This window comes from Ambystoma mexicanum, chromosome 5q (assembly GCF_040938575.1).
Source record: "Ambystoma mexicanum isolate Mex_15411 chromosome 5q, UKY_AmexF1_1, whole genome shotgun sequence".
Taxonomy (NCBI): domain Eukaryota; kingdom Metazoa; phylum Chordata; class Amphibia; order Caudata; family Ambystomatidae; genus Ambystoma; species Ambystoma mexicanum.
Genome location: NC_090933.1, coordinates 1364424364 through 1364443286, shown reverse-complemented (window position 1 = coordinate 1364443286; position 18923 = coordinate 1364424364). Strand labels below are relative to the sequence as shown.

Sequence of the window (18923 nt, the reverse complement as noted above, 5' to 3'; positions counted from 1 at the left end):
GCTGAGGGTGAAACAGTGGCTGCTAGAAGGTGAGCTGGGCACCATATCCCTGGGTTCTGTAGTAGTGAGAAGAGTGTGCAGCACATGATATCGCTGGGTGTCTAACAGGGGCTAGTAGAAGATGTGCAGGGCACCATATCCCTGGGTTCTGTAGTAGTGAGAAGAGTGTACAGGACATGATATCGCTGAGGGTGAAACAGTGGCTGCTAGAAGGTGAGCTGGGCACCATATCCCTGGGTTCTGTAGTAGTGAGAAGAGTGTGCAGCACATGATATCGCTGAGTGTCTAACAGGGGCTAGTAGAAGATGTGCAGGGCACCATATCCCTGGGTTCTGTAGTAGTGAGAAGAGTGTGCAGGATATGATATCAAAGAGGATCAAACAGGGGCTGGTAGAAGGTGAGCAGGGCACCATATCCCTGGGTTCTGTAGTAGTGAGAAGAGTGTGCAGGATATGATATCACTGAGGATCAAACAGGGGCTGGTAGAAGGTGAGCAGGGCACCATATGCCTGGGTTCTGTAGTAGTGAGAAGAGTGTGCAGGATATGATATCACTGAGGGTCAAACAGGGGCTAGAAGAAGGTGAGCAGGGCACCATATCCCTGGGTCCTTTAGTAGTGAGAATAGTGTGCAGGACATGATATCACTGAGGATCAAACAGGGGCTGATAGAGTTGAGCAGGGCACCATATCCCTTGGTTCTGTAGTAGCGAGAGGAGTGTGCAGGACATTATATCACTGAGGGTCAAACAGTGGCTGGTAGAAGGTGAGCAGGGCACCATATCCCTGGGTTCTGTAGTAGCGAGAAGATTGTATAAGACATTATATCACTGAGGGTAAAACAGGGGCTAGTAGAAGGTGAGCAGGGCACCATATCCCAGGGTACTGTAGTAGTGAGAAGAGTGTGCAGGACATGATATCGCTGAGCGTGAAACAGTGGCTGCTAGAAGGTGAGCAGGGCACCATATCCCTGGGTTCTGTAGTAGTGAGAAGAGTGTGCAGGACATGATTTCTCTGAGGGTCCAACAGGTGCTAGTAGAAGGTGAACAGGGTACCATATCCCTGGGTTCTGTAGTAGTGAGAATAGTGTGCAGGACATGATATCACTGAGGATCAAACAGGGGCTGGTAGAAGGTGAGCAGGGCACCATATCCCTGGGCTCTGTAGTAGTGAGAAGAGTGTGCAGGATATGATATCACTGAGGGTCGAACAGGGGCCAGAAGAAGGTGAGCAGGGCACCATATCCCTGGGTCCTGTAGTAGTGAGAAGAGTGTGAAGGATATGATATCTCCGAGGGTCAAACAGTGGTTGGTAGAAGGTGAGAAGGGCTCCATGTCCCTGGGTTCTGTAGTAGTGAGAAGAGTGTGTTGGACATGATATCACCGAGGATGAAACAGGGGCTGGTAGAAGGTGAGCAGGGCACCATATCCCTTGGTTCTGTAGTAGCGAGAGGAGTGTGCAGGACATTATATTTCTGAGGGTAAAACAGGGGTTAGTAGAAGGTGAGCAGGGCACAATATTCCAGGGTTCTGTAGTAGTGAGAAGAGTGTGCAGGATGTCATATCAGCGAGGGTCAAACAGGGGCAAGTAGAAGGTAAGCAGGGCACCATATCCCTGGGTCCTGTAGTAGTGGAAGAGTGTGCAGGACATGATATCGCTGACGATCAAACAGGGGCAGGTCGAAGATGAGCAGGGCACCATATCCCTGGGTTCAGTAGTAGTGAGAAGAGTTACAGAATATGATATTGCCGTGGGTCAAACAGTGGCTAATAGAAGGTGAGCAGGGCCCCATATCCCTGATTTCTGTAGTAGCTAGAAGAGTGTGCAGGACATGATATCGCTGAGGGTCAAACATGGGCTAGTAGAAGATGAGCAGGGCACCATTCCCTGGGTTTTGTAGTAGTTAGAAGAGTGTGCAGGATATGATATCGCCGAGGGTCAAATAGGGGCTGGTAGAATGCGATCAGGGCCCCATATCCATGGGTTCTGTAGTAGTGAGACAAGTGGGCAGGACATTCTTTCGCTGAGGGTCAAACAGGGGCTAGTAGAAGGTGAGCAGGGCACCATATCCGTGGGTTCTGTAGTAGTGAGAAGAGTGTGCGGATATGATATCATCAAGTGTCAAATAGTGGCTTGTAGAAGGTGAGCAGGGCACCATTATCCCTGGGTCCTGAAGTAGTGAGAAGAGTGTGCAGGACATGATATCGCTGAGGGTCAAACAGTGGCTGGTAGAAGGTGAGCAGGGCACCATATCCCTGGGTTTTGTAGTAGCGAGAAGATTGTGTAGGACATGATATCGCTGAGGGTCAAACAGGGGCTAGTAGAAGGTGAGCAGGGAACCATATCCTTGGGTTCTGTAGTAGTGAGAAGAGTGTGCAGGATATGATATTGCAGAGGGTCTAATAGTGGCTAGGAGAAGGTGAGCAGGGCACCATATCCTTGGGTTCTGTAGTAATGAGAAGAGTGTGCAGGATAGGATATTGCTTAGGGTCAATCAGGGACTAGTAGAAGGTGAGCAGGGCACCATATCCCTGTGTGAGCAGAGTACCATTTCCCTGGGTTCTGTAGTAGCGAGGAGAGTGTGCAAGACATGATATCGGTTAGGGACAAACAGCGGCTGGAAGAAGGTACCATATCTCTGGGTTCTGTAGTAGCGAGAAGAGTATACAGGAAATGATATCGCTCAGGGTCAAACAGCTGCTGGTAGAAGGTAAGCAGGACCCCATATCTCTGGGTTCTGTAGTAGCGACAAGAGTGTACAGGACATGATATCGCTGAAGGTGAAACAGGGGTTAGTAGAAGATGAGCAGGGCACCATATCCCTGGGTTGTGTAGTAGTGAGAAGAGAGTGCAGGATATGATATTGCTGAGGGTCAAACAGTGGCTGGTTGAAGGTGAGCAGGGCACCATATCCATGGGTTCTGTAGTAGTGAGAAGAGTGTGCAGAACGTGATATCACTGAGGGCCAAACAGTGGCTAGTAGAAGGTCAACAGGGCACCATATCCCTGGGTTCTGTAGTAGTGAGAAGAGTTTGCAGGGCATGATATCGCTGAGGATCAAACAGGGGCTGGTAGAAGGTGAGCAGGGCACCATATCCCTGGGTTCTGTAGTAGCGAGAAGATTGTGTAGGACATGATATCGCTGAGGGTCAAACAGGGGCTAGTAGAAGGTGAGCTGGGATCCATATCCATGGGTTCTGTGGTACTGAGAAGAGTGTTCAGGATATCATATTGCCGAGGGTCAAACAGTGGCTGGTAGAGGTAAGCAGGGCACCATATCCCTGGGTTCTATAGTAGTGAGAAGAGTGTGCAGGACATGATATTGCTTAGGGTCAATCAGGGACTAGATGAAGGTGAGCAGGGCACCATATCCCTGTGTGAGCAGTGCACCATATCCCTGGGTTCTGTAGTAGTGAGAAGAGTGTGCAGGACATGATATCGCTGTGGATCAAACAGGGGCTGGTATAAGGTGAGCAGGGCCCCATATCCCTTGGTTCTGTTGTAGCTAGAAGAGTATGCAGGACATGATATCGCTGAGGGTCAAACAGTGGCTGGTAGAAGGTGAGCAGGGCACCATATCCCTATGTTTTGTAGTAGCAAGAAGAGTGTGTAGGACATGATATAGCTGAGGGACAAACAGGGGCTAGTAGAAGGTGAGCAGGGCACCATATCCCTGTGTTATGTAGTAGTGAGAAAAGTGTGCAGGATATGATATCTCCGAGGGTCAAACAGTGGCTGGTAGAATGTGAGCAGGCCACCACATCCCTGGGTACTGTTGTAGTGAGAAGAGTGTGCAGGATGTGATATCGCTGAGGGTCAAACAGGGGCTAGTAGAAGGTGTGCAGGGCACCATTTCCCTGGGTTCTGTAGTAATGAGAAGAGTGTGCAGGACATGATATCGTTGAGCATCAAACAGGGGCTAGTAGAAGGTAAGCAGGGCACCATATCCCTGGGTTCTGTAGTAGTGAGAAGATTGTGCAGGATATGATATTGCTGAAGGTCAAACAGTGGCAGGTAGAAGGTGAGCAGGGCACCATATGCCTGGGTTCTGTAGTAGCGGGAAGAGTCTGCAGGGCATGATATCGCTGAGGGCCAAACAGGGACTAGTAGAAGGTGAGCAGGGCACCATATCCCTGTGTACTGTAGTAGTGAGAAGAGTGCTCACGAGATGATATCACTGAAGGTCAAACAAGCGCTAGTAGAAGATGAGCGGGCCACCATTTCCCTGGGTTCTGTAACATTGAGAGCAGTGCACCACATCCCTGAGTGTCTTGGAACCGTAGAAACAGTAGAGATCCTGCTGTAGTAGTGGAATTGAACAGTAGTAGAGGGAGAGTGGGAAGAGTGACAGTGAGTGAGAGATTAGTAGCTATTGACATTAAGTGAGATAGAAATTTTAACAAGAGGAACTGTAAGAGGCGGGGAAGTAGATTGAGAGGAAGAAGAAAGAAGGAATAATAGAGGTAGCAGGACTTTTGGGAGCACAACCTATAAAAAGAATAGGAGTGGGAAAGGAAGTATGATCAAAGGGTGAAGGTGGAAATGCAGAGTGAGAAAATGGAAGGGACAGTGATGTGGTGGGTGTAGAATAGCTTACGAGATCAGAATAGTCTCGGGTCAGGAGTGAGAGGTTGTGAAAGAAGTGTTTGTGACGCAGGGCAAAAGAAGGCACCACTCCCTATTCCCGGAGACTAACAAACGACAGGCTAGGGGAAGCTAGAAGTTCCCTAGGAAGTCAGATAGCCATTGACTTAGGGCAAACACCGAAAGAATAGAGTGAAGACGGATAGGGGTTACCGATCTGTAGTTTACTAACCGCCCATTAGGGACTTCTGGGACTGGGAGGTGGAACCCAGGCCCAGTGAAGTTCAGAGAGGAAAGGGACGTCCTTACAGCCAATTATTCCCAATTTATTCAACATGAAGAAATAAAAGAAAGCAACCATTTTTAATCGTTTTAAATAAAGACCCTTAGACTTATCATTAGAGTCAGCGTGGTTACTTGTGACGGGCCGCCCCGCTCAGTAGGTGATGTCTTAATTTGCATTTTGTGCAGGTGTGTTACCATTTCAGGAGTGTGAGGGGTTGGTGTTGCCTTTGAATGAAAGTATTATGTGCACTTGCACAGAAGGGGAACACTATGGAAGTTGTATGCTTTGGGGCTCTGGTTCATTGCTGGGTCTCTTTTTGTGGTGTTGGGAAGAGGTGAGAAGTGAGAGGGAACAGTCACTGGAGTACACAAGCATTTAAAGGCATGGTTCTACTCCTTCAGGGCTGCTGCTGAAGCGGTTGAGGTGCTACCAGGAGTTAATATTCACCTGCCAGCTGCAGCACCACGAGCCAAACTCATGCCAAAGCCCAGCAGCAGCTGTGCCAACAGACTGCACCCTGAAGCTCAGCCCCCTCCCTGCCTCCTGTCTACCTGGGTGCATCTGTCTCAGAGCTCTCTCTTCCCCTCCAGTGTCCTGCACTCTGAAGCTCAGTCCCCTGCCTCCTGTCTACCTTTGTGCATCTGTCTCAGAGCTCTCTCTTCCCCTCCGGTGTCCTGCACACTGAAGCTCAGCCCCCTCGCTGCCTCCTGTCTACCAGTGTGCATCTGTCTCAGAGCTCTCTCTTCCCCTCCAGTGTCCTGCACTCTGAAGCTCAGCTTCCCTGTCTCCTGTCTACCTTTGTGCATCTGTCTCAGAGCTCTCTCTTCCCCTCCGGTGTCCTGCATCTGCAGCCCCACCTGTGTCCTCTCGCGTCAGAACTTTCCTGACCTCATCCCAACTTCACATTCACCTGAGGAATCAGTCCTTCCTCCTGCCTGCTCATCTCTGAGAAGCCTCTGCAGACCCCAGGGGTGCCACCCACGAGACCCTCTAACTTGGTAAGACTTATGCCTGTAGGGGGCTTAGAGTGAGGAAGGTGGGATGGGGTCCCGGGAATCCTGTAGTTCCAATGAGTCTTCTTCCTCCAGTACCTGTGGGACACTTACCTTCATGTCTCCAGTACTGCCTCCTGCAAAGGAACACTGTGTCCGAAGGAGGAGTTTCTGTTTCATCAACATGATTAACTGCACAGATTTTTTTGTCATTTTATTTATAGCAGCATAAGGATGTTGGGTCATCTTGTGCTCCTCTGCAATATCCTGAGTGTCTATGCGTTTTGTCAGAGTGAGTATTGCCTGCCATTCAGTTCCTTACTTTAGTTTTTATGTTATGTTATGTTATGTTATGTTATGTTATGTTATGTTATGTTATGTTATGTTATGTTAATATGTGCCTAGTGAATCTTCTTCGAATGATCCACAGTTTTTGTGATCCTGACAGAATTATGATCTTTACAAGTGGGAGTGAGGGAGAAAGAGACAGAGAGTGGAACATGGATGCTCGAGGGTGTAAAAAACAGAGACAGAGAGTGGAACATAGATGATTGGGGGTGAGAGAGAGAGAGGGTCTTAGGCATGGATGATGAAGGGTGAAAGAGACAGAGAGTGAAAAATGGATGCTCCAAGGTGTAAGAGACAGAGACAGAGAGTGGAACATGGATGATCGGGGGGGTGAGAGAGAGAGAGAGAGAGAGAGAGAGAAAGAGAGGGTCTGAGGCATGAATGCTGGAGGGTGAAAGAGACAGAGAGTGAGACATGGATGCTTGAGGGTGAAAGGGACAGAGACTGAGTGGGCATTTCTGCTCGAGGGTGAAAGAGACAGAGAGAGGGAATGAGGCATGCTGATCAAGGGTGAAGGAAACCGAGACACATAGTGATGACTGGATGCTTGAGGTTGAAAGAGACATGCAGAGAGAATGAGGCATGAATGCTTGGGGGAGAGAGAGAGGGTCTGAGGCATGAATGCTGGAGGGTGAAAGAGACAGAGAGTGAAGGATGGATGCTGAAGGGTATAAGAGATAGAGATAGAGAGTGGATGCTGGAGGTGAGCGAGAGAGAGGGTCTGAGGTGGGGATGCTGGAGGATGAAAGAGACAGAGAGTGAGACATGAATGCTTGCGGGTGAAAGGGACAGAGACAGAGTGGAACATGGATGCTCGAGGGTGAAAGAGACAGAGAGAGGGCCTGAGGTATGAATGCTGGAGGGCAAAAGAGACAGAGATGCTGGAGGGTGAAAGAGACAGAGAGTGAAGCATGCATGCTGAAGGGTGTAAGAGACAGAGACAGAGAGTGGAACATCGATGCTCAAGGTGAGCGAGAGAAAGGGTCTGAGGTGGGGATGCTGGAGGGTGAAAGAGACAGAGAGTGAGACATGAATGCTTGCGGGTGAAAGGGACAGAGACAGAGTGGAACATGGATGCTTGGGGATGAGAGAGAGAGGGGGTCTGAGGCATGGATGCTGGAGGGTGAAAGAGACAGAGAGTGAAACATGGATGCTGGAGGGTGTAAGAGACAGAGAGGGAGTAGAACATGGATGCTTGGGGGTGAGAGAGAGTCTGTGGCACGGATGCTGGAGGGTTAAAGAGACAGAGAGTGAGACATGAATGCTCGAGGGTGAAGGAGACAGAGAGTGGAACATGGATGATCGGGGTGTGAGAGAGAGAGAGAGGGTCTGAAGCATGGATGCTGGCGAGTGAAAGAGACAGAGAGTGAGACATGGATGCTCGAGGGTGAAAAGGACAGAGACAGAGTGGGACATGGATGCTCGAGGGTGGAAGAGACAGAGAGAGAGACTGAGGCATGGATGCTCAAGGAAACCGAGACACAGCGTGATGCATGGATGCTTGAGGGTGAAAGAGACATGCAGAGGGAATGAGGCATGGATGCTCGAGGATGAAAGAAACAGAGAGAGGGACTGAGGCATGGATGCTTGAGGGTGAAAAAGACAGAGGCAGAGAAGGAGATAGAGAGAGGGAGCGAGTCATGGCTGTTCGAGGGTGGAAGAGACAGAGAGAGGGAGTGAGCCATGGATGCTCAAGGTTGAAGGAGACCGAGAGAGACCGAGACCGAGGAATGGATGCTTGAGGGTGAAAGAGATTCAGAGGGAACGAGGCATGGATGCTCGAGGATGAAAGAAATGGAGAGAGGGAGTGAGGCACTGATTCTTGAGGGTGAAAGAGACAGAGGCAGAGAGTGAGACATGGATGCTCGAGGGTGAAGGAGACCAACAGATATGGAGAGTGAGGCATGGATGCTCAAGGGTGAAAGAGATAGAGATAGAGTTTAAGGCATGGATGCTCGAGGGTGAAAGAGATAGAGATAGAGTTTAAGGTATGGACGCTTGAGGGTGAAAGAGACAGCGAGAAGGAGTAAGCCATGGATGCTCAAGGGGGAAGGAGCCCAACAGAGATGGAGAGTGAGGCATGGATGCTCGAGGGTGAAAGAGACAGAGAGTGAGACGTGGATGCTTGAGGGTGAAAGAGACAGAGAGAGGGAGTAAGTCATGGATGCTGGAGGTGGAAGGAGACCGAGAGAGACAGAGAGTGAGGCATGGATGCTTGTCTCTATTTCCACATAGAGTTGGCTTCCTACAGATGGGGTCTTTTCAAACCATTGCGTAAAAGATGAGGCACTTCTCCCTAAATAGATTAATGCACTCACATCCTGATGCTCAGTGAATGGGATATGTGCTTTAATAAAGGTCTGCAGTGTGATGTGTCATGTGCAGGTGACCAATGGGGCATGAGTGTTCTGGTGCACGTTAGGCTGAGGGTGCATACCAGATGGTACTTCATTCGAGACATGTCAGGTGGGATCACAACTGGAGTTGCATGACGTCACATATGCATGATAAGTAATGAATACCTGCTATATGTGCACAAAAAAAGCCCCCACAGACAGTCACTGCATGGAAAGAGACTGAACTGCCTGAGACTGGGTGGGAGATGGAGGATCTACCACAGGTCTCCCAAAAGTGACCAAAAAAGTCCGCCTTTTGCACTAGTAACTTGACACCTTCTTCCTATTCTGCCTTTCTCGCTGTCTTTTCCTTGTGTGTTTCATCTGACTCTCTCTTTCTCACTCAGGTGCATATATATATATATATACATTCACATAGTCAATCCCAGAACATTGGTGTTGATGGGTATCTGTATCTATCTATCTATCTATCTATCTATCTATCTATCTATCTATCTATCTATCTATCTCTATATATATCGTTCTATCTATCTATAACTATCTATGTCTATATACCTATCTTTGGAATGGATTGTGTCCTCCCACGTATTCCTCATCTTTGATATTCTGATCTCGCCAGCTTCGCTGCTTCGGAAAAATGTTTCTCATGGCGTCAATGTCCCTCATTGCCGCTGTGGCGTGTCAATGTCACTAGTAGTATAAATAGCTTGTGCCGTGCCCGTTGGCTTCAGTCCTTTTTTTCCAATAGCTTTGCTTCGAGTAATAAAAGTGCACTTTGTTTTTCTTTGAAAAATGTCTTCTTCTGCGATCCCTTCAACCCCTAAATCGGGTTTTAATAAATGTTGCGACTGTGGGGCAAAAATGTCAATAACAGATTTTCCCTGTGTCTGCCTTTGGTGTTTGGGTTCCCGCCACCGGACAGACAATTGCAAGTCCTGTCAGTCTATGACTGAAAAAGCTCTTTGGGGACACAGAGGTAAATTGGCTGTGGGGAGGGAAGCTTTGAAGGCTACTTCAGGGTAGAAATGATGCAGATCTCTGAGAATGCGCGCCAAGCCCCTTAAAAGAGACACGCAAGAGCCAGACCCTGGTCGCTCCTTTGGACAACTCAGGAAGGTCAAAAACGACTTTGGCTAAGGCAAGTAGTAAATTGGAGACTCAGCATACTCAACCCGGCACTAAGGTGTCGAGGGAATCGACTTGTGAGTCGAGTCCGTCTCCGATAACGGTGAAGAAGCAAAAGACTTCAAAACCTTTGACGATTTCATTGACTCCATCACCGCTAATCACTTCAACGCCGAAGACAAAGGAACAATCTAACCCTTTATCGAAGACGCCGTCGACGATTATCTTCGATTCCATCTAAGCACATTCCTGTTCAGGAGAAAATATTCAAACCTGTTCCGAAGAAAGACTTTTTTAAGTCAATGTCCTTGATTTATGAAGAGGAAAGTGCTTCAGATGAGGATATTTCTCTGTTGGGAGTCAGATTTGGTGCTAGAGAAGTGCCTGTAGAACTAATTGACACTGAGTCAAGAATGAAAGATCTCTGTGACTCCGTCCACTCTGCCAGTGGTCTTGATACATCACCAGAGTTGGAGTTTGCTAAACTGCCCATCAGACCATGCTGACTCAGGGTATAGAAATGCTATGTACAGGGTCACTGACTAAATGAGTTGGAGTAGGGCTTCACCAACCTTCGAACAGGATGACATGACAACCATCCGGGACCAGGGTCCCCAAAACAACCCAATTTTACCTTTTCATAAAGCCCTTCAGAGGAAGGTGGCAGCTAACTGGGAAACTCCAGAATCTGGTCCAGCTGTCAATAGGAGCTTCACCAGGAAATATAGACCCTCAAGCAGTGACCCTGATTATCTCAACAAACATCCTACTCCTGAGAGTTTGGTAGTCCAGGCTGCAACTTCGACCAGACAGTCTGCCTATCCCTCTATTCCCCAGACAGAGACAATAAAAAAGTGGACGCATGTGCTCGCAAGGTATTTACTTCGGGCAGTATGGCCCTGAAGTCCACAAATGTCACCTGTACCCTGGCCAGGTTTACTCATACCCTGTGGGACCGTGTTAGTGTGGCGGCTGAACATATTCCAGAAGGTGAAGAAAGGGATGGCTATCTGAATATAGTGAAGGATGGCAAGGAGGGGATGGGATAGTGTCTCTAATCAGGACTGGATACTGCTGAAAGCATTAGCAGATCCATGGTTGCAGATTTGCGTGGTTGAGAAAGTCTGGGTTTGCACTGGACGTGCAGGCCATGCTGTTCAACATGCCTTTCGACAGCTCGAGGTTGTTCGACAGCAAGGTGGATGAGAGCCTGAAGAAGCTGCAGACCTTCAAGGCAGCGGCTAAGTCCCTTAGAACATTCATTTGGCTACCTCAGCAACCTTATTCGGGCTCATCTTCCTGGAGAGGTCATGGAGATCTTGCTTTCAGTCAGAAGGCCAGCAACTAAATCCTTGTATCGGTGTTGTTGGAATAAGTTCAGTAACTGGTACAAAGACAAGAATGTGGACCCTTTTCACTATCACACTACTATGGTGCTTTCTTTCCTGTTGCATCTGACCAATCTGGGGCTCCAGATTGGAACAATAAAAGGATACCTAGCTGTACTTTCCATCTTTAAGCGCTCCTCTGAAGAGGTTTCCTATTCCAAGATACCATTAATTGTCAAATTTCTAAAGGGACTCACTAACGTGTGCCCTTCAGTCCCATTTCATGTCCCTGCTTGGGATTTGAATGTTGTGTTAAAGTTTCTAACATGTATACCCTTTGAGCCTTTACATTCCTGCCTGTTAAGGCTCTGAACACTCAAAAGTGCTCTTCTTGTGGCACTAACATCAGCCCGCAGGGTAAGCGAGTTGCAGGCTCTTTCATGAAACTGGCACTTGAAAGAACCATGAGAAGCACAGGGAGCGATCTGTCAAAAGTGTGGCAAACTCAACCATTATGCATAAATGTGTCTCAGTGTAATGAGACACAATCAGCCTGAGAACTGGTACTCAGGCCCACCAGGAAACAGAAGCACTGACAATCGCCGAGATGGTAGGAACAGCAGGAAACACCACATCAATTACCCTGCAAAGTCATACCAGTGATGATACAAATAGTGAGCGCAGGCAGTAGTGGCAGAAGAGGACAACAGTGACAGTGATGAGGAGGCACAATATGAAGGTGACTCATCACCCGTACAAGCATCATGACACTGTAAAACAAGAAGAGAGAGAGTATATCGGCCATCAAGACATGTCATGCGAGAAGAAAGTCAGGCAAATACACAAAGCTAATGTGCATTATCTTGGCACATCTGTGAGAAACTTGAACTGTCTCCCTGGCTAAACCCTGGGAATCTGTCATCCAGGTGGCCAGGATATGGTCATCGCTATTGGATCCATCCCTGAGGGTGGACCAGTGAGGGAGGATCAACTGGATGGGGTGTCCTCGGGCAGTGGAAATGGGACACCGACGGGTGAGACATGATATCCCCCTTCTTCAGACACCTTTTCCCCATCCTACCACATAGGATATTCAGAAACACTGCCTCCCCTTTTCCCACATGAACACTTTTGCACACGATGAAAGACAATTCACTAAAACCAGAGCCATTTTCCTGACACGTCCCAATGCAAGGGTCAGGCAAAGGCAGGCAATTGATTCAGAATCACACACACCTGACAGCCCTTTCCTTTCCCCACAGGAATAAAAGGTGGAGCACCAGAGCACAATACTAGCGAGGCAGACCGCATGACAAGACATCTATCCAGGCACAGCAGTTTAAGAGGAGGATAAAGGTGGCGAGAATTGAGAAGGTGACAAGGAGGGAAGCAACCTTGTCCTTTCCGCCCTTGACTCGCAAAGCCTCCATGAAAGGAATCGTAAGACCGAGAACCATAGCCAAGGTCTTTTGCAGCAGATGTCAAAGGTACACGGAGCGTGCCTACGCTGATAAGCAGGACAGAGGGTGACGCCTGCTACCGTGGTACCAGCCTTGACTCCAGAGAAAAGCAAAGCCAAGCAAATCATCACATAAGAAATTGAACTGTGTTGAATGAAAGTTGCAAAGTGGCAGATTTAAGGAAAGTTCAAAGAATGGTTAAAACATTAAGGGAAACCGAGCTGCAGACAGATCTGGCACCACGTGGGTGCTCACTCGAGAAACTCTGCTAGATCCTGCATTTGTTGAAACTACTGATACCAGAAGGCCCTAGGAGAGTCAGAACAAAAGGTCAAAGTGGTCATGCAGGGGTCTAGCAAAATCCTATGTACCGTCCAAAGTCTTTGACTGACAAATCATTGAAAATCTAAGGGAGAGGAATCCCGAAGAGTGTGAAACAAAAGTTCGCAAGAGTGAACCTGACAGAGGGATGCCGATAAAAAGGGGGGCGAAGCCTAATGTCCCTATACACAGTGTTTTGACAAAAGTGAACCCGACTAAGGGAGGCTGAGAATTGAGAGGGGTCTGCGTCCGGAAGAGGGTGGCCCAGAGGGTGAAGAATCATCCCAAAAGCGCAATTAGAAACAAACTTATTGATTATGATTTTAAACATATCAGCCCCACAAAGCAAGAGATCTAACCACCGAAGGTCCTGATATCACTAGGAACCTTTGTGAATCTAAGCCCAGAAGAGCAGAATACAAAGGTGAAAAGTCATTACCCAGCGCACAAGCGCAAAGGAACTTTTTGTTTGATAATTTTGAATACATCAGGTCCTCGAGGTCAAGAGACTCTTAAGAGAAAGGAGACTTGACCATCAATGCTCCTGATAGATAAAAGAGGAACTATCATCTCGTGCTGGGAAAGCTCGAGATCGTGCTGTGCTCAGGAGGCCCACCTTGTCCTGTGCTCCAAACGTGGGTAGGAAGACCCCTGGCTACCTTATCCTGACTTATCATTTGTGAACACTTCCTTCTTTCTTGAAAACCCAATCCCACACTCTTTTTTGTATTTAGTGTAAGGACTGGCAATATTTATTTTTAGCATGGGCCTTTTTATTTGACATGACGCCACAAGGACTGCCTTATTTTTTCCCCACTTAGCAAGCCCCGCCCACCTGGTGCCTTCCTGGTTGCTGCTCTTTTTCCCTGACTTAAGGAGCTCTCCAGCCTCTTTTCCTTTGCAGATAGGGAACAGGTACTAGTGTATCTATGTCACATGGCCTAAGCCCCGCCCACCTGGTGGCTTCCTGGTTGCCGCTCTTTTTCTCTATTTAAGGAGCCCTCCAGTCTCTTTTCCTTTGCAGATGGGGAACAGGTGCAAGTGGATCTAGGTCACATGGCCTAAGCCCTGCCCACTTGGAGCCTTCTTGGTTACTGCTCTTTTTCCCTATTTAAGGAGCTCTCCAGCCTCTTTTCTATTGCAGATAGGGAGTGGTAGCAAGTGGATCTAGGTCACAAGGCCTAAGCCCCGCCTCCTGGTACCTTCCTGGTTGCCGCTCTTTTCCCCCACTTAGCAAGCCCTGCCCACCTGCTGCCTTCATGGTTGCTGCTCTTTTTCCCTACTTAAGGAGCCCTCCATCATCTTTTTCTTTGCAGATGGGGAGCAGGTGCAAGTAGATCTAAGTCACATGGCCTAAACCCCACCCACTGGTTGCCTTCCTGGTTGCTGCTCTTTCTCCCTAATTAAGGAGCCCTTCAGCCTCTTTTCCTTTGCAGATGGGGAGCAGGTGCAAGTGGATCTAGGTCACATGGCCTAAGCCCCGCCCACCTGGTGCCTTCCTGGTTGTTGCTCTTTTTCCCTACTTAAGGAGCTCTCCAGCCTCTTTTCCTTTGCAGATGGGGAGCAGGTGCAAGTGGATGCAGGTCACATGGCCTAAGCCCCACCCACCTTCTTAGCCCTGCCTCTTCCTTCCTGCTCTTAACTCTTAGATCAAGGGTGTCTCTCACCCGGGCATCTGAAGTGAAGGGCAGACAAAGAAAAGGGAAATTCTTGTTTGGACCTGTCCAGACCAGGAGGCCCCAGGGCCCAAGCCCCTGCTAAAATAGCAGATAAGCATGCACCAACATGTGTTTACTCCCTCTGTCCCCCCAGGCCATGCCCACCCCCTCAGGTCCCCCCGTGATGTTCCCTTGTGCCTCCCCATTCTCGCACACAGGTGTTGTCTGTTTTGCTTGATTCTTCTACCCTGCTCCCCCCTCACCCCACTCAAGCCTACTTCTGCAGGAGTCTTTCCTGATACATTCTGGTTTCACCATCACCGTCTTGTGGCCAATTCTGGACTTGACTTTTATGGACTTCATTGATTTGCGGCGCGTCACCCTTTCTCAACTCTCATGCTGGACTTCCTTTGCATCTTTTACTCACGGTGGCCCTGAATCATGCAGTTCCCATCTTCATCTTGTATCCTTAGTAGCAAAATTATGTGTTACTACCAAATTCTGCAATTGTATTCACGCTCCCCTCTTGCTTCTCTACTCTTTTTGACTTCTTACTCCCTGTTCTCTCCTCCTCTCCCTTTCTCCCTTTTCCTATCTCCTCCCCTGCTCCCTTTACTTTCTTATATGCACTTACTCTATTAGAATTGTCCCTGTACCCAGTATGATAGCAACCTCATCTGTGTCCCCCCTCCCCTTACTTGTTTTTTCCTCCCCCCAGAACTATCTGAAATGTCATCAGGCCTAATACGATAGTTGCTTGTTTTGTTCCTCCCCTCCCTTTCTGCACCCCTCTCCCTCACCTTTTGTTTTTCTCTGGCTCTACTAGAAATGTCGTCAGGCCTAGTACGGTAGTCACCTGTCTGTTTCCATTTCCTTCCCACTCTCCCCCTCCCTTCCTTATCTATGTCTTAGCTCTTGCACTATCTGAAATGTCGTCAGGCCGAGTACGATAGTTAATTTCACATATTACTGTTCATGGCCTGTAAGAATGTCATTGTATTTTTCCTTGTTCCCTCCCTTGCCTTGAAGCGCTTTGAAACACATTGCATATGGGGACTTTATAAATAAACTATCATATCATATCATATCAAAAATTGACATGGTTGGTTAAGGGCTGCATAGTGAACTCCTTTGAAGGAATGAGAAATCTGTTTTTATTACAATATATGTGTGATGCCTGCTCTCCTTAGCTAAGACAGCACTTGGCTGATTCAAATGAGATTGATCCAAAAAAGTTAGCAAAGGCTGCTGACTTGTGGGTAGCCAACAGTGCCAATCACAAGGACTCTGGGGCCACTCACAAAAAGGATGAGGGGAAGCAGCACAAGAAAGAGGGAACAGATAATGTTAATTCCAACCATCCAAAAGAGGGCCACAAACATAAGAAGTATAAGCCCCAAGGGAAACCAGGTCAGTCTAGTGAAACCTCTGGTGCTAAACCAGAGGGAGGTCAGCAGAAGCCCCATTCCAAAGAACATTTGATAAGTGTTATGCTTGTGGGTCAACTGACCATGTGAAAGCGGATCCCATATGTAAGGGTAAACCTCCAGGGGTCGACACTGCCTCCTTAGTCTTCATGCCTGAGGGAGAAGTTCATATGGCAAGTGGTAACTTTCAACTATTGGCTGAAGACCCCAGTGGAGTCTCAGCCAGTGTTTCTTTAGTGTCCCTGGTTCTGTGGGAACAGCAGAATGTGGATGTGTACAACTCCATTCCATATAAAACCAAATAATATTACAAGGACAGTGTACTTGTAAATGGTCAGGAGACTCCTGCCATTAGAGGCACCGGGGCAAGCATTACAGTGATTGATGAAAGTGTTTCAAGCCTGAGGATGTTGCTAAGGCACCCAAAGGCTGCACTAAATTTGCTGGAGGCCCAATCTAGATGGTTCCAATACTGCCAGCTCTCATCCAGTGCAATAACATGACTGTATAAATACCTCTCAGTGTACAAAATGAGGTGCCTGGGAGAGTTTTGTTGGGGAATGACTTAAATACTCTTGGAGTTGTATCAAGTACCCCCAGTCTTCCCAGTAAAAGGAAGCAGGAGCAAACTAGATTGGCCAGAGAGGCTACTTTAGATGACTCTCTATGGGAAGTTACAGAGGTACCTATAAATCCCAGTCCAAAGGAAGGACACCATTCTAATTCCAGGCCAAATAAAGAGACAAAGGGGAAACCCAAGGTCTCAGGAAAGAAGAAAGGTATCACACCTGTTCAAAGGACAAAGACATCCCTGAGAGGAGAGTCCAAGGTCACACCAGTGACCTCTCCACCAGCTGAGGCTGAGTGGGAGGACCAACCAGAAAGTGGTGAATCAGCTACTGGTGAAACAGAGCTGGAAGAAGCCCTTCCTTATGTTGGAGATCTGGATCCTAAAGACCATCCTGAGCTGCAAACTTTACATGCAGAAGGTGGACCCGCTAAGACATACTTCATCAGAGGTCAAAGAAAATGTCCTACTCCTGAAGGTCTTTGCCAACAGGCAGCTTCCCAGCTGGAAGGGCGAAAGTCAGGGAAGCATAGGTTGTACTGGGAGGGTTGCCTCCTCAACAGTGCGCATATTGAGTCTACCCCCGGAGACTACAGAAGATTTGTAGTGCCCCAGGTGGTAAGACCCCAGTTTCTACAGTTAGTCCATGAGATTCCTCTGGCTGGTCACTTAAGTTTTAAGAAGATCAAGGAGAGGATTTCGCTGTATTTCTACTGGCCTTAGATGGGTTCTGATGTAGATACATTCTGTAGAAGCTGTCACACTTGTCAGATTTCTGGCAAGAAAGGAGCCAAGAACGTGGCACCCTTGGCACCTCTCCCAGTGAGCTCCTTTTGAGAGGGTAGGGATTGTTGACATTGTTTGTTCCACTTGGCCGTCCCACATCTTCAGACAACCAATTTATATTGGTTTGATAGACCATGCTACCAGGTATCCTGAAGCCATACCTATGAGGACTGTTACTGCTCAGGCAGTGGCTAAGGCCCTCTTTGGTATTTTTACTAGGGTCGGTTTTCCTAAGGAGGTGATCTCTGGTAGAGGGGTCAAATATTATGAGCAGGACAGGGGGTGTGCATAGCAGCATACATAGCAGCATACTTATATAATGAGAGAGGATGGATGGGGTAAACAAAGGATACAGATAACATGGGGATACGGGTATGTAGCATTTACATAGCATAAATAGGGGATACAGAGATATATAGGGATATATCCATTCCATCCGTTATGTCCGTTCCATCCTTTTGCTTCTTTTTTCATCTTTTCCATCCACTCCGTCTGCTCCATTATGTTCCATCCACTTCATCCTTTCGATCCGCTTCATTCTTTCCATCTACTTCATCTGTTCCATCCACTTCATCTGTTCCATCCACTTTGTCCGTTCCATCAACGCCATCCGTTCCATCCATTTCATCCGTTCCATCCACTTCAACCATTCCATCCACTTCTTCCGTTCCATCCACTTCATCAGTTCCAGCCACTTCAACCGTTCCATCCAATTCATCCATTCCATCTACTTAATCCGTTCCATCCACTTCATCTGTTCCATCCACTCCATCCATTCTGTCCACTCCCCCATTCTTTCTACACCGTTCGTTCAATCCACGTTGTCCGTTCAATCCACTCCGTTCGTTCAGTCCACATTGTCCGTTCTATCCACTATATCCAAATTCAAGCTCTGTTTCTCTGCGCATTGATGCCTACACACTTTGGTGTGTTATAAAAGAACACATACAAAGTACAAAAATAGAAATTATTGATGTGTATTTTATTGTTGCTTATTGCTCCTTATAAAGAAGGCTTATTTTAAAACGGACTGTTAAATTAATAAATAATTATTTAATCAAGAAACCTTGAGCATAAGAGTTATTTGAATACCTGTCATCGTGAATCTCTATGTTACATTTCTGGAGCTCACTTGTAGCCCTCTTGAAATAAGCCTGGCTGCTCAGTCACTCTACCAACTTGTGTAGTACAGGCATAAACCAAAGGTTGGGTTACCTATTGCAAAGAGGACAAGACTGGCGTAGTCTCCCACAGCGTTCCTACATACAATCTTGCCTAACAGTAAGCTTGCAGGAGCAGGCATCAATGTTCACACAGTCCACTCCATGGAAAACAGAAAACAGTGATCACACAGCATCCATCACAAGAAACTTGCACGAGCAGGCATCAATGCACAGTTTTCCTCCCTTAATCACACCCCAAACATTCCCATTTTTTAAAAAAATTTTATTGGGGGGGTCCGCCTCAAACCCCTGTTTTCCAAATGTAACCCTTTACCCCACCCAAACATACATACATATATTTTAGATAAAAAAAAATCAGTGACAGATTTTTTCGATGAAAAAATCTTTCGATTAACATTCTTAGATGAAAAAGCTCTTGCGAAGTTGCATGTTAATGTGTGTGCTGTTGGACTGGAGAGAATCAAGGTTCGTGAGCAGCTCCCAAGGACTTTCAGGAATGTG

At 47.6% G+C, this 18923-nt stretch overlaps 1 long non-coding RNA gene across 1 annotated transcript in view; it reads left to right on the top strand.

The window, feature by feature from the left end:
• Nucleotides 1-5469: 5469 nt before the first annotated feature.
• The window catches only part of LOC138498155 (uncharacterized), a 46329-nt gene continuing 32875 nt past the window's right edge, over nt 5470-18923 (top strand). Inside the window, exons 1-2 of the long non-coding RNA XR_011278709.1 lie at nt 5470-5866; nt 6085-6152. This is a non-coding gene — a long non-coding RNA (uncharacterized lncRNA). The remainder of the gene's footprint in view (nt 5867-6084; nt 6153-18923) is intronic.